Raw genomic sequence first — 17,214 nt, 5'->3', positions numbered from 1 at the left:
TACAAAATTTATTTTTATGTTTATTATAAATATGTATGTATATAGAGTAACAGTACTGATTTTTAAAATAAATCATAGTAGAACTTAGAAATTTTAAACTTCAATGTATTCTCCTGGGGAATTCATACATTTATTCTAAATAAGGCTGCTATTTTTCAAACTGCATTTAGAATCACTCTTGAGATTTAAAAAAATGCTATTTTACCAACAACACAAGATAAATTTATATTTTTATGTTATAATTAAATCACACATTTTAGAAACCAAATGCCATATTATCCAGTGTTATCACTCTATCTTCATGTACAATTCTAGCTATGATATATATTTTTTTATTGTTCCTGAAAATAAAAATAAAAACACTGTCAAAAGATTAAGAGTTTGCCCTGGCAGGGTGGCTTAGTTGGTTGGATTGTTGTCCTACATACAAGATGGTTGTGGGTTTGATTCCCAGTCAGGGCACATACCTAGGTTGCAGGTTAGATCCCTGGTTGGGACACATATGAGAGGCAACCCATCAATATTTCTCTCTCACATCAATGTTTCTCTGTCTCTGTTTCCCTTTCTTTCTTTTCCTCTAAAATCAATAAACATATCCTTGGATGATGATTATAAAAATTAGGATTTCACTTTAAGCAAGATATCTTGATAAGTGAATAAATGTATTACGAGTTTTAAACTCATAAATCTCTGCATCAAAAGAATATTCTGCAATCTCTGGACTTGGCCACCTAAGATGAGACTAGATGTGACTTTTGCAAGAGTCAGTGCTTTTATGCTTATTCCAAAAACACTAGATAGCTTTATAGGCACAATGGGTAAATAGAAAACAGTATTATACACATAAAAGTGAGCATAATGACCATGTCCTTTTACCAAAAGGAAGCAATTATACTAAGTAACAAGTAATTATTTCAGCAGAAAATACAATTGCTTTTCAATTTTTTCACATTCCAGAATTTGAGCTGAATGGGATCTTAGAGATCATTAAGTCCAGCCCATACATTACTTCATAGGGGAGGAAATGTGGCACAGAGAAACCAGAAGCTATGGCTTGCCCAAGGTTACATAGTCATAAGTCTACTACTAGAATTAGGTCCTTGACCATTGATACAAGATTCTTCCCGTTCCATCCTGGTGCAACCCTAATAGGATTCATTTTATATGATACTTACACAATATAAGGCGATTTTCAAGTGTTAAATTATAGAATATATTCATGTGGTTTTGTGGGCTTTAAAAAGATGAAGTAGCTCTGTTAACTTTGTTTCACAAGCCAAAAACATTATACTTTTATTTAAAAGTCACACATGGGTGACTCAAAAATGTGGATCACTTAAGGAAAAGTCTAGTTTCCTTTCTATCAAAATGCTGAAATTGTTTTATTATTTTACTCAACTAAACAGTGAAATCAGAGTGGTCATTTATCAATCTATTTACTGTTTCTTACCCTGACACTAAAACATGCCAAAGGCTTTTGATTTATTTTTTTATAGCCAGTATTTTGGCTCTGCTTTCTTGGGAGATTTTTCCAAAATATTTTAGAAAAAACTTTCTCTTTTCTTTGCATTTTCTGGTTGACTACCTTTTACTAAAACATTTAAAATACTCAAAATCTTGTATATAGAAGTAGATACAAATTCTTACTATTATCTTTGTACAAATCATGTTTATAGAAGACTTCCTTTTGATAATAAAGTATATTTATCATCCGAATTAAATTGTTATTCTTTTAAATTTTGATTAGTTAATAGACCGAGTATTCAATACTTTCCCCTTTTATCATAATTCTCAAGCTTCAATTTCCAATGCTCAAACCTTTGCAATGTTTTTTTGAAATACCTCAATAAATTAAAAAACAAAACAAAGAAGGAAGGCAAATGACAAAAACAAAAGCCATTATGAGATCAAGGATGATTAAGACTGAAAAGTTTCCATGTGTTTTAGAGAGAGCTGTTGGTGGTAGAGTGGGAAGAAGCCAGATGGCAGTGGGTTGAAGAATGAGTAGGATGTTAAGAAGCGGGGATATTAAGGATTGAACATGTGAAGAAATTGGGCTGTGAAGGGGAGGATGAAGGTATATTTGTAGTTGGAGATGGATGTGCTATCCTGGAAAAACTAAGATGGGCAACTTTAACTTGTTTAACTGTTCACTGGAATGAGGTAGTAGAAACTGGAGTTCCAGGACTAGCTTTCTTGTCATAGGCGAGACTGTGAATGAAGGCACGGTTGATAAGTTTAATGATGGTGGATTGTAAGATTTCCCATTCAAGTCCTTGTATTTTTTGAAACAGGAGAGGAGGGAAGAAGTCATCTGTTGAAAGTGCAAAAAGAGAAGATAAGGTCAATTTGAGGGAGTGGAGGAGGCTTCAGAGGTTTTGAGGTGAACCAGCAGGAATGTTGACTTGACAAACAAGGCATGTGTGGTCGCCTGGGGGATTTATCTCAGCGAGATCAGTAGATTGGCTGTTTTCTCCCAAAGCAGAGATATTGGTGTGGAAAATTTGGCTAATCAAATAGATCTTTTTGAGATTTCCACCTTTGTATACAGCAACAGACAATGAGAGTAGCTGAAGGACAATCACCCCCTCTTTCTTATGACACAGTCTCTACTTAAGTTTGGATAATGCAGAATTGACTGCCATTTCCACATTGCTTTGCAGTTTACACTTTGATATGCATCATCTCATTTGATTGCAATACAATGAAATGGCTTTATTATTAAAATTTCCATTTGATGGTTGAGAAAATGTGGACTCAGGGAGGTTGAAATGCATTAAAGCTTACACATAGGCTTTCTGACTGTAAGGGCCCAGTTTTGCACCACTTGTATGAAGCTTTCAGAACTATATTTGATTAAACCACAGAAGGTGGAATTTACTAGAGTATAAACTGAAGAGACAAAGGCAACTCCTCACCTCGCAGAAGGCGGACTATCTCACACACAAATGAGAGAATGGAGGTTTCTTGAAATCTGACAAATAACAAGGTTAGATGCAATACATAAAATATATATATTACATCTTAAAAGAAATCAATCCTTGGTTCACAGCTCAAAATAGCATCTTTTTTTCGGGTGCAGCGGAGGATGCTCTGGTATTATATCAAACAACGTTTAGTGAGCAAAAGTAACTGAATGCAATATATTAACCAACAACAGTGCCAGGGCTTTTAAAGGCACAGTATTGATTTACTTCTTTCAAAACCAAAGTGACAGCAAAAGGGGGAGAATATCATATGATTCAGGGAAGATATCTGAGAATTTAAAAGTGGCAAGCACAAATCCATTAGTTAAAAATGGGTCAAAAGACAAACCAGAAAACTGTAGACTAGTGAATCAGTGAATTCAACATTTATTATAAGTAAAATACAAGATATTGTGAAAGGAAGAATATAGGAGGCAAGGAGTCAGAAAAGGAATTGGAATAAGAAGAGTTTTATGAATCTATGGCCAAGCAAGCCGGTACAGCAATAAATTAGGTTTTTGGTGTTTTATAGTCATCCGACATGTATAATTTATGTATTAGTGATTTTTAGGGTATTTGTAAAACTGTTGCAATAATTTACCTATCATTGGAGAGTCATGTAAATAAAACAAGATCTTGTTTAGTCATTTCTTTCCCTGAGTAGCTCAGTGTGGCTCCGATAATGCACCCACCGAGATCTAGAATGGGCAAGGCTGTAGGTATTTGCCTCGCTGCTATTGTTTCCTAGGGACTCTGCCCTCAGGTTTGAATTAATAGGATAGTAAGCCCCAAGCAGCTGGCAGCTGAGTGCAGCTACTGTCAGAAGTTTGTTTTGCTCAGTTCACAGCTTACTTGGCCAAATTCCTATTCACTATAACATCAGGGAGAATGGGTATAAGGAGAGAGGGGATTCCAGAATGGCTCAGTCAGTCCTGGAGATGCAGCAGGAGCAGATATTGAGGCCAGATCTATGTCACATGCAGCTCAACCTTCATTCAGTCACTAAAAGTAGGTTACAATGCTTGTTGCTCCACTGCCATAGTATTGCCAGCACTCCAAGTAATGAATGATGAGGATAATCATGCAAAATGGCATGCTTTTTTAAAATCAGGGTGAAGTAGGAAGAACTTTTCACTTTGCTTACTAAACTGTACCCCTCTGTTTGACATAGTACCCAAAATGCTAGAGTTGGTAGAGTTCTATTCTAGTTTATTTCTCTTTGTGACATTTAAATGTTGTTATTTTATTTTCCTTATTGGTTGTTTGACAGAATCTGTAATTAGCATTTCACTACCTTACAGCACCGAACAACAGTAAATTTTCAAAGTGTGCCAAGACCTCCTGCTTGTTCAAATGTGCCCATCCTAGCCTCATCCCAGATTTTATAAATCAGAATCTCCAGAGTTTTAACACTGAGATCTGTTTAACAAGATCCTTCGGTGACTTTTAGAAACATTACATGTAATACCCATAAAGGAAAGTGCATATTTTACAACTTTACAGTGAGCTGAATCTTCGCATACTGAACACACCCATGTAACCAGCACCTTGATCAAAAACCAGGATGTGACTAGCACCTTTTGGTGCTGATAATACCTCTTGACTATGACCAGAAACCTCTTACCGCTTCTTGTCACTGCCTCCACTAAGGGTAATCACTACCCTGATTTCTAAAAGCATAGATAAGCTTCACTTGTTTTTGTAATTGATATGAATTTAATCAAACAAGATGCACTCTTTTGTGACTGGCTTCTTTTACTTGATATTATGTTTGTAAAAAGCAGATCTATATTCTTGCCTGTAGTTTTAGTGCTTTCTTTTTTCTCACTGTTGAATAGAAATATATTGTGAATATATACCATGACTTACGTATTCATTCAGTTTTTGATGGGCAGTTGGCTAGTTTCCAGGTGTTTGAGGTAATTTTGAATAGTGCTGCTATGAACATCCTACTGTACTTTTTTTTGCGGTGCATATGTTTGCATTTCTGTAGAGAACATCAAAGCAAAAATTGCACCAGACAAAGGAAGTGAAGGAAGATCTTACTCAAGGTTATTGCAATAGAATAGACCAGAATACCATCTAAACTCAACTCAACTAAAATGAGAGTCTGAAGAGTTATTAAAAGCTGAGGTGGGGAGATTATAGGCCACCTGTGTTTGCTAACTGGCCATAGCCAATTACCTACCTTCCAAATAAGAGGTAGTTTACAACTTGCAGGTAGGCACCCACTGAAGTTAGGATTCTATCCTCCAACAGAGACAGTGAGATAAAGGTGCTATCTTCCTTGTTGGTTATATTTCAAAGAGATGGTTCCCAGGTCTTCAAGAAAGAAAGTCTTGTGTTATAAAGTTTACATCTCAAAGGTACAGAGATAGAATTTATAATAACGGGTTCCTAATCCTAAGATACTACTCTCAGAAAGGAAGGTCAGGGTCAAAGAGTAAGGGAGCCCTGACTGGATTGGCTCAGTGGATAGAGCGTCGGCCTGTGACTCAAGGGTCCCAGGTTTGATTCCGGTCAAGGGCATGTACCTTGGCTGCGGGCACATCCCCAGTAGGGGGTGTGTAGGAGGCAGCTGATTGATGATTCTCTCTCATCGATGTTTCTAACTCTTATCCCTCTCCCTTCCTCTGTAAAAAATCAATAAAATATATTTTTAAAAAAAGAGTAAGGGAGAAGCTTGTCTAACATCGGGACAAAATCTTAGGGAAATATGAAACCATTTTGGTCATAAATATTTCTAAGAATGAAATTAGTAGGTCCTAGGTTATACAAATATTCACCTTTAGCAGATACATTGCCATACTGTTTTTCCAAAGTTGTACTAATTTATACTCTTTTCAACAGTGTAAGAAAGTTTTGATTATTCCACATCTTCATCAAGATTTTGCATTTACTTTATTTTTTATTTTAGCCATTCTGGTGGATATAAGTAATATTTCATTGTATCCACATATTCCCATTTTACTAAGTGATTTTTAGCAGCTATGGGCTTTAAAATTTTGTATAAGGCTTTTCACCATCTCCAGACACATCCTTATGTGTTTTCTCATTAGATAAATTGTATGGTGATATTAATGGAATATCTAATATATGCCGAGCCATCTTTGCATTCCTAAATTGCTTATATTAAAATATTCTTATTTAGCAGAATTGTTTGATTATATATATTTGTTGTCATTGTTAATCCTCACAGAAGAATATCTTCCCATTGAATTTTAGAGAGAGTGGAAGGGAGGGGGAGAGGCAGAGAGAGAAAATCTATGTGAGAGAGATACATGGATTGGTTGCCTCCCACACATGCCCTGATCAGGGACGGGTATCCAGCCTGCAACGAAGGTACATGCCCTTGACTGGAATTGAACCTAGGACCCTTCAGTCCTCAGCCCAATGCGCTATCCATTGAGCCAAAACAGCTAGGGCAATGATATATTATTGAAGATTATTTCATCAATATTTATTATGGTGAGATTAGTCTGTGATAACTTTCTCAGGTTTAGGTATTGATGCTAAAATTTATATAGAAACTAGAGGCCCAGTGCATGGATTTGTGCACCGGTGGGGTCCCTCAGCCTGGCCTGCACCCTCTTGCAATCCGGGACCCCTCTGGGGATATCAGATAGCCAGTTTTGGCCTGATCCCTGTAGGCCCGATCCAGACAGGCGGGAGCCCGATCCCTTCAGGCCCAATCCTGATAGACCTAATACCCGCAGGCTCGATCCAGACAGGAAGGAGCCTGATCCTGTGTGTTGAGTGTCTATCCCTGGTAGTCAGTGCACATCATAGCGACCGGTCATTCGGTTATTCAGTTATACGGTCATTTGGTTGCTTAGGCTTTTAAATATATACATATTCACAAATTGAGTGCCACTTGTCAAGAGAAACTAGGTTAATCATTTCTATATTGTTGCAATTTTAGTATGTATATTTCTGAAGTGAATACATGTTCACTAAGCTTTTAATTTCAGGGAGTAAACAGTTCACTTTGCTATTTTATGGCTTTAACTATTTTTTACTATATAGTGTAGGGCAAAAGTAGGTTTACAATTGTGTGTGAAACAGTTTATTCTTGTATTGTTATTTATTAATTATTTTATTATTTCCCATACACACAGCAATAAATACACTTTTGCCCTAGTTTGTAGTTTATTTTTCTTCTTTATGTCTTCATTCTTTCAATATCTATTAACTTTTGTATATGTATAGCATCTTGAAGAATTCCTGGCTTATAGTGGACAAGTGATTATTAAATGAATGAAGAGCCGAAGGGATAAATTTCTTCTATCACATTTAAAATGTTGACTATAAGAGGGGTTATTTCTTTTGAGATTTGTAACTTTTTTCTTGTGAGCTTGGCAGAGGTTCTGTCAAAGTTAAGTATAAATTCTGATGGGAAAATATTAGCTTCTCTCAGGGATCTTGGGTTCTCTATATCCTCACACAGTTTTAAGTTAAATTACTAGAATGTGTCTCTATTGTCATGTATATAGTATATATTTAGACTCCATACTTGAGCATGGAATAGATTTAGAAAGTCTATTTCTTATGGTGGTCTTTCTTTTCTTTTCTTTTATCGTAGGTTTGTAACGAGTTTTGTTGTTTGTTTGTTTGGTTTTAGCACTTTTCCAAGACTATAGAGAATTTGTTTTTGTACAGCTCATATCAATGAAAGAAACTTTTTTTGAAGCCCCAGGTCTATGGGGCTCATGTAGGGAGGTCACCCTGTGGGCCCAAGGAGGTGATGGAGGGGCCTTATTTAACTTTTTTCTTGGGGCACAGGTTGTTGGTGTGGCTGAACTTCTTGTAGCAGTTGACAGCAAGGGGATGCAGGCGGGAGGAACACTTGTGGCAGATCATCTTGTCGTGGTTGTACTTCTGAGTGAGCTGGCAGAAGGGGGGCTCAATGATGCCACCCCTCAGACGAAGCACAAGGGGCAGGGTGGATTCTTTGAATGCTGTAATCTGAGAGAGTGCAGCCATCCTTCATCTGTTTGCCCACACAGATCAGATGCTGCTGGTCAGGCAGGATGCCCTCCTTGTCTTGGATTTTATTGTGACATTCTCAATGGTTCCACCTCCCGGGTGATGGTCCTGCCAATTCAGGGTCTTCACAAAGATCTGCATCTCCCTGGAGAAGCTGGCCTCCTTGCAGAGAAAGAGCACACATTTTTGTGGTCTGTCTTATTTAAGGGCAGTACTTCAAGGACCTGAGCCTTGCCCAGGTGACCTTCTTTAAGCTTTCCACATCTTTCTATACAGTGGTGTTAGATTTTAGTCCTCAAGAATGAATGAAATACCCTTGAGCCACAATTGAGTCGCTTTGAAGTTATTAGTCTGTTTTTGAGGGGTTTTTGTTGTTGTTGTCGCTGGTACCTTCCTTTTATGATTGAGTCGCTTTGAAGTTATTAGTCTGTTTTTGAGGGCTTTTGTTGTTGTCACTGGTACCTTTCTTTTATTTTTATGCTTGATTCATATTTAACAACTTTCTAAATTATATATATTTTTTCAGCATTTCTCTATGTCAGGGGTGGGGAACCTTATTTCTGCCAAGGGCCATTTGTATATTTATAACATCATTTGCAGGTCATACAAAATTGTCAACTTACAAATTAGCCAGCTATACTTGGTCAAACATTTAATTCACTCACTCCTAATGCCTTGGCAGGACCAGACCAAATGATTTCATAGGCCTTATATGGCCCATGCTAGACATTCACCACCCTTCCTCTTTGTGATGAAATAAGGTATCTCTGTATCAGCTTGGTCTTTCATATTTCTGTCAATTTATTTCCAGGTGATTCCTATGTTCACTTAAAATTTACAACCATTGATGGAGTAATGTAGTGGTTTAATAAAGTCAATCTTGTTTTATTCATAACACTAGTGACCCAGTGCATGAAATCGTACGAGACCCAGGATCCTGCTGGCACTGCGCGGGACTCCCTCAAGTCCCGCCCCACGGCCGGCGCCACAGGACTCCCCCAATGCACCTCCTGGTCAAGTCCCCAGCGGCGCCAGAGGGGACACAGTGTCAAGTCCCCGCCCAGCATGCAGCCCCACCCACCCACTCACACCTGTTGCGCACGCAGCCTCCTGGTGATTGGTCATTACGGTGTGAGGGCATCACAATCACAGGCTTTTTATATCTGGGATAGTGATGATATAAGGCATTTCTTTGAATGTCTATATGTTCCTTAATGGGAAGAATTTTTAAAAAAATATATTTTATTGATTTTTTACAGAGAGGAAGGGAGAGGGATAGAGAGTTAGAAACATCAATGAGAGAGAAACATCAATCAGCTGCCTCCTGCACACTCCCCACTGGGGATGTGCCCACAACCAAGGTACATGCCCTTGACCGGAATCGAACCTGGGACCTTTCAGTCCGCAGGCCGACACTCTATCCACTGAGCCAAACCCGTTACGGCTGGGTAGAATTTTTATCATATTAGTATCCTTACATCAACAGAGTAGGTTTACAAGTAGAAGACATAAATCACTAAAATGAATGAGGTATGAGAAAACTCAGTGAGGAGTATTTTCTCAGGATCCAAAGAAAGCTATCACCCAGCAAGAGGTAGCAGTAAACAGAGTCAAATGCCAAACAGAGCTCAGGCTTCAGAAGTACAGAACATTGTTTTCTGAATTTGAAATATGAAGGCTATTGAGCACTGTTGACTTTAGCAATAGTTGTTGTGGGAGCAAAGGTCAGATTGGTTTGAGTTAGAAAGTAAAAGAGGAGTAAAGCAGAGACAATGAGTAAGAATTACACTCTAGAAATACTTGGCCATGGAAGAAAAGAAAGAAATTGCCAAGTAGCTAGAATCAGTCATTGGGATGAGGAGAGATTTATTGATTTTTATTTTGGGAGACACAATATTATGTTTATAATCTGAAAATGAAGAGACAGTATGAAGAGAATATTGTTGATTAAGGAGAGAGATGGAATCATTTGTGAATTGAGTTGCTTGAGGAGGCGGTGGAAATAGGAATAACCTTGAAATTGCACAAGAATTAAAACTGTAAAGACCACAGTTTAGATGGCTACATAGAATCCATTATTTGCTTACCCATAAAACCATTCTTCCTCTATTCACTTATTATGCAAACCTTGATTTCATTTGAGTGCCAATGTGCTCCACCTGAGGGGTCAGTCTAGCCATTATTGATTAAGGTTCCTTATAGAAATACCTCCTTTTCCATATACTTATTCTCCTAAAGGTTCTTGCAGTTCTGGTCAAGGAAGTAAAAAGTTAGGTCTTCTAGGAAGTGTCTACATAAGTTTTCCCTTTACTGGTAAAAATATAAATTTGACTAAAAGATCCTTTTTGTTACTACCCTAATTCCTGATATTAAATGTGACTTATAACCCATGGAAACTCTGAAATCTTTAAAAACTATCTCAAAAAACTCCCAAGTTTCACCTTAATATTCCATTTTGGTCAAGTAATAAAATTACAGCAAAATTAATAATTAGTATCTCTCATTAAGGAAGACACTATAATTGTTTTTGTTTCATATTAGGCAATCTCCCATTACTTACATGGATAAGATTCAAGAAATATTAATTAAATAAAGCATTGGATTGTAACATATTTAATTCATTTTATGGGTGACATATTCTAAAATGCTTTATTTAATTCCTCAAGATAAATTAATTCTCTCTGCTCAACTATTTTTAGGCATTATTTTCACCCATTTTATGAAAATTATCTCTTCCTTCCATATACTGTAGTTATCAATATATATGTTTTACCTCTCACATTAGTATGGTCCATGAAACGAAGGTCAATTAAATTGGATATAAGGAGAATAATGTACACAACTTTTAGGTCATATTTTTAAATAGGAAATTGAATGCCCTTTAGAATCCTCTCACTCTCCTTTCTTACCATTTGGAGCATGGATGGAGTACTGGTGAATTAGTGTTGACCCTATGAAGACAAAATATAAAAAACAAAAAAGAAAGGAAAAAACCCCAAACCTGGGATGTGAATCCTGGATGACTTCATGGAGCATTCTAGACTATCCGCCCTGTTTCTCTCCCCTATTTCTCCCAATGCCTAGCCATTGTGAAAGCATCTCCTAAACTCAGATGTCATCTGACAAAAGATGAAGGAGAAATCCTGAAAAGCTGAGTATTTCCCCCAAGGAAGCCATATGAATCTGGAAATGACTAGGATATATTGAAGCTGAAATGCTGGTGTTATTTACCCACTTCTCAACAAAATGAAGGTCTATAATGGAATTAAATTCAGTATAGTGAAAAGAATTCTGCACATCAGAGTTGTGACTGTGGACTTTAGATTATCATATAATAGATAATTTATGGAATTATACAAATGTTTCAACACCATGTTATAAACTTAGGTACGGAGGGGAAGGAGACAAGAACTCCGCTCCACAGGGAGTGCTAGTAAGAGAAAAAAACAGTATAAATGGGTAATTGACATTCATTTTGTAAAGTGTTTATCAGGAAAATGTGAGCAAAGGGTTAAGAGGCACACAAAATAGGGTGAAATCAATTGAATCTAGGAGAATTAGAAACATTTTTTAAAAAATATATTTTATTGGTTTTTACAGAGAGGAAGGGAGAGGGATAGAGAGTTAGAAATATCGATGAGAGAGAAACATCGATTCAGCTGCCTCCTGCACATTCCCTGCTGGGAATGTGGCCACAACCAAGGTACATGCCCTTGACCGGAATCGAACCTGGGACTCTTCAGTCTGCAGGCCGACGCTCTATCCACTGAGCCAAACCGGTCAGGGCTAGAAACATTTTTAAAATCTGATTATTTCAAATACTTCTAATAACATTGTCAGAGGTTAGGCAAAAAATACTTAAATCCAAGGTATCATCCTCTTATTAGATAAATCTATAATAATAAAAGCATAATATGCTAATTAGACTGGATGTCCTTCCGGACAACCTTCCAGACAAAGCTGGGCTGCTAGGGAAGCCCCGGTCCCGGGTGCCAGAGGGAAGCCAGTGTTGGCAGCTGGAGGAAAGAAGGCCTACTCTTGCACGAATTTTGTGCATCAGGCCTCTAGTATTCAATAAAAGAAAGTCCAAAGAGCCTGGAAATTTGGAGACAATCTTGGGTCTACTTGAAAGAAATTATAGATTATGATTTTGACATTCACATTTGTCACAATTGGTTTTTAATAGCAAGTAATCATATTTTAAGACAACTATTGTGTCAAATATAATTTTCTTAAAAAATGAAACTCATCCTGGATCAGATGGTTTGTGGTCCTCCTATGCACCAAAAAGTGGCTGGTTCAATCCCCAGTCAACCAGGGCACATACCCAGGTTGTGAATTCCATCCCTGGTCAGGGTCCTTATGGGAGGCAGCCAATAGATCTTTCTCTCTCTCTCTATATATATATATATTAATAAATCAGCAAAATCATATTTTTTTTAAAAATGACTCAACACATTTCTCCAAGCAAGCTGCTTTAATACCTATTTTTGCTGTCTATTGGCAGCTGGGTTAAAATATAGGTTCTTTTGAAAGATCATCATGACAGAGATCAGCTTCAGGGATGTGAAAACACTGCCTAGCCAGAAAATTTCTCCCCTGCCTATCTGTTCTTGGATCTCTGATTAAGATTTTCCTGGGCACAGCAGAAGATAAATGGCTTCAATGTTCAAATTGCCAAATTCGAACCAGTAACAGCTATTCAAACATTACAGTCTCTTAACTATTGTACAAAGTTTATAAAAGATTGAGGGGTGATTATATCCGCTTAATTTCCCCCTGTTTATGTTTAATAGGAGATGGATAAAGGAGGAAAGGGAATCTGAATGTTGCCTAGATATAACGATAAGGGAAATAACATGTGCAGATTGTGACAATCCACTGGAAAAAAATCCAAACTCATTTTGCTCTATTTCTTCTAAGCCATCTGAGAGCCTTTCTACACTTACCAATACAGACGAAATGACGCTGTGATGGAGTTTATGGAAAGATAGCAGCACATATGTAGATGAAAGCGCAAACAGATATTTATGAGAAACTGGGTTTCTATTTTTAAAAAAGGGAAAGTTGGTTGTTATTTTGAGGTATACGTGTTAATGTTTAAAATCAGAAACGTTAAAGAATATGTCACTTATTCAAACATGCCACTTTTTCTATAAAGAGAAAAACAACTTTTCCAAGCGAGGCTGTTGTAAAAGGTTGGCTTTGGCTGGGGCAGGCTTTTGTCTCCCCAGCTGTAGGCATCACCTCTACAATATGTCCCTTTTGTTTGCTTACCGGGCTTCAGTGCCTCTCTGGGGGTGGGGAGTGTGTGGAGAAAAAAACCTGTTACTTTGTTACCCTCTGACCAGATTGTTTCCAGTCTGTGTGCATATTTTCATTTCAGAATCTTGTCTTAAATCTTGGCTTTCCTTTCCTTTCTTTCTTTCTTGCATATTTCTGCCCATCCTAAATGAATAAGCCCAGTTTTGAACCAGAAATAAAATACATGTTATTAATACATCAAATTCTGTAAATCCCTTCTGTGTATTCCTAAAATTGCCTGTGTAAGATAAAAAATACACTGGCCTTTTATGTTCCACTTGCCAGCATGTCTAATCTTCCCTTTATAAAAATGTAGTTTCCATAATGCACTTTTAGTTCTCAGTGTGTGTTATAAGTTTCCATTTTTTATGGGCATACAATCTGTGTTTCTATTTACATATAGAAAGTTGATGTTAATTATAATATATAAATATATATTGTATATATACATTCATTAAGATAAATGCATTCTAGTCATTTTCGTGAGCATTGTTTTGCTAAAGACTTTTGGGCTTGGCACCACTTCACCACTTCAGATACTGAAACTGGGACTCAGAGACATTAACGCTACTATATCCATGCAGAGAGCTATGTAGCACCACTGTTCATGCTCATACAGGCAATCGGGTCCATAGGGGCCAGCTGGGCTCTGCTGAGAAGGGAGCCATATTTAGTCAGGGTCATACAAGAGTCAAACACATGTTCTTTAGTTTACACAAGATGCCAACACATCTCCATTCTGAAATGGTCTCTTCTCCTCACCCCAAATATAAAGGAAATGCTTTAAAACATTATTGTATTGGACCAGGGCTCAAAATGGAAACTACGTTTTCTATTTTTGTTTTTCGGTTTTGCTAGATTAGAATCAAGGTTTTTAACTTTCTGTTATAGATTTTATCTTTTAAAAGTTACATATTTTTACTACAGAAACATCTGGAAAAATTAAATTTGGGGGCAACAAGTTTATTAAATTATGCAAAACATACACACAGATGTTCTGTGATTTTTAAATATGTGTATATTTTAAACTGTGAACTTTATTGATTAACATTAGATAAAAAAAATTAAAAAAAATTGGTTTATATTACATGGGTGTTTCTGATTTCTTTGGATTTACAAATTAAAGTTTACTATGACCTTCACCATGGTGACCTTTAAAAAGAACTGAGCAGACTCATCTTTTCATTTAGGGCTTCAATTCACAAATCCATCAAGGATGTTGTAAGGTCAGGCTCAGAATCCTCATGCCAGGAAGGAAGCAAATATATTTTCAACATTAACTATAGTATTCTCTAAAATTTAAAAAAATGAGTTTAGCTATTATGAATGTGATAAATGTGCCTGGACATTTTTGTTTTGGTGAAATTATTAATTTTTCTGTTAATACCTGTGCATATGATATGTAGAGATAGTCCTCTTCCCAAGTTCTTTATTTGGGCCCATTGATAAGAATTTCTCCTATGAATTGAGGGATTATTTGAAATAACATTTCCAATATCTCTGTCCACCTCCACCTCATTCTTCTTCCCTAGGGAATATCTGCCTTTGCATATTATCTCTATCAATGACAGGAAGAAAATAATAATTTATTTCTTTAACATGTATAGAAATTTCACTGATTTAAATCACCTTGGGACAGATTCTACTGTGTAGTTGGAGAAAGTGAACTATGTATGATATTTCTCATTTGCCCCTCCAATTAATTTTCAATTCTTCTCTGTCCTGCTCATTATCCCAGATTGCATCATGATTCCCACACCATTTGACTTGCTCTTGAGTTTGGCCAAAGGACCACCCTTGTAGGATATTTAGAAGGAGTGGGGACAGGATAGTGAAGTCAAAATATATATTTCCCTACCTGTGATCCACAAGGTTGTATCCCTATTCTTACATTGAAGTTTACTGTTCATCTCAATGTTTCTTAATTTATGTGATACTGTTCTTCTGGTTTCCAGTAATCCCTTTCCACTTTTGCACCTTTGGGGCAGGGTTGGTCATAGAAAATACTACTATGTCTTGGGGAACTTCATCACGTGCCTAAATCTATATCTTTATAGACAGACTTTTTAAAAATAAAACCTCCTTGAATTACATATTTTCAATGTGACATCTGACACAGATCTGTGATTTCTCATAATTTCCCAAAGGGAAGAAAGGATGGTTGCCCTTTTGAATCTAACTTTTAGCATATCTAGAAATTTCAAGATATATATCCTCTGGAAAGGTAGTCTCAGAAAGACTAAGACCTTTTTTTATCCCCAGTTTAAGATCTACCTTTTGCCTAATTTAGAATTTCAAAAATAGGAGCCCTCTTCCAGCTTAAGTGCTAGGCCAATTCATTCGCTTCACTCCAGCTGAAATTTTCTACAGCACAACATGCAGTCTCTCACTGTGAGGACTTTGCCCTTACTATTACATCATTCTGAACCTCTTTTTTCATAAAAGGTGTCCTTATGGCTGCCTCCCTCACTTCAAAATAACAGTTGCTCAGCTCTTGAATAATCAAGAAAACCTCCCCTGAGACACTCTCTAAGTAAATACTCCCCTTCAGTTAATCTGAAGCTCTTTCTTGCATGCTCCCATAATATACTCCCATCTCTGCATGCAAATCTGTCACATTTCGACTGGGCTCATCTCTTTCCTACAGTACCTTGCTAAAAGCAGTGAAGTACATTCAACACACTGCAACATTCTGTTTGTATCTCTAAGCCCCCAGATTATATTCTCTTTAAGACATGTAATCTGCTTTCCAAATTATTGCAGATGACACTTTCAGCATTTGGCCATGACATAACAAGGCCCGTAGCCTTCCAGTTTGCCATGTGTTTTCTTACTACCCACTGAGCCAAAGCCCTGTATTTTAGTTTAGTTTTTTTTAATTCATTTTTTAAGGGTAGCGTGCTTTTTTTCTTTTTCTTTTTTTTGCCTAAAGTGCTTAGAAGACAATGGCCTAGAATAGAAAATGCAACAGAATAAAACAAGGAGAGAAGTGAACAACTGAACAGAGGCCATTGGATTTGACAGAGAAAAGCCTATGGATGGCAGTTGAGAAAGGAATTTCCATGGAATGATTGAGTTGCAAGCAGCCTGTCAGAGAATCCCTGACAAGAACTAGGGGGTGGAGGCAGTTTTTCAGGAAATCTGATTTCAAAAAGAAGGAGAGCGTGAAAGGGCTCCTTTTGGGTGTGTTTCTTTTGGGCTGTGTTAAACATTAAGCAAACCCAAATGAAACAGGACAGTAGTTAGTTAAAAAAAAATTCACTCACCAAAGCTCCGGCCAGTGTTATGCTCAAAATGAATTTAACTATTTTCATTTCATCTCTAAGATTTATTCATGTTTTTTGATTCATGTGTTGATCTATTAAGTCATCCAGAGACAAACAGCAAGAAGAAGGAAGAAAATCCAAAGGCCTAAGTAATTCACAATTTGGAACATAGGTCCTTGGAAATCGTATCCATGGTTTAAGAACATTAAAAAGTGATCATGGCTGTCTTTTCTTAGGAGTGAAGTTACCTAAAGTAAGGTTATGCAATGTTGGGCCTACATATCTGAATATAATATAAATTTCTCCTTCCTTTCTTCTTTCCTTCTTCCTTCCTCCCCTCCTTCCTCCTTTCCTCCTTTCTTCTTGTTTTCAATTAGATGACACAATATCTATCTATCTATCATCTATCTATCTATCTAGCTAGCTAGCTATCTAATCTATCCCTACCTACCTAAACATAAACATATCCTATGTGGCATGTGTAGGTATAGGCATAGATATGTGTAGAAAGAAAGAGAGGTAGGGACAGAGACTTTCACCATATTTTAAAGTTTGTATTCAACTGATGATTGACAGAATAATAACACAGAAGTAAAAGAAGACATATAGAAAGTATTTTACTAAATGTGTCTGATGAAGATACCATAAAAGTGTCAGTCATTCTAATATTGCAGTGTTACTTTTTTGTCATT

The 17,214-nt window shown here is 36.9% G+C and overlaps 1 pseudogene; it reads right to left on the bottom strand.

Moving 5' to 3' along the window:
* Positions 1-7,721: 7,721 nt before the first annotated feature.
* Positions 7,722-8,093, bottom strand: LOC102239694 (annotated as a pseudogene).
* Between the last annotated feature and the right edge of the window lie 9,121 nt (positions 8,094-17,214).

Source organism: Myotis brandtii, unplaced genomic scaffold, assembly GCF_000412655.1.
Source record: "Myotis brandtii unplaced genomic scaffold, ASM41265v1 scaffold237, whole genome shotgun sequence".
Classification (NCBI taxonomy): domain Eukaryota; kingdom Metazoa; phylum Chordata; class Mammalia; order Chiroptera; family Vespertilionidae; genus Myotis; species Myotis brandtii.
Note: the sequence above shows the minus strand (reverse complement) of the source record. Positions and strands in the feature narration are given on the sequence as shown.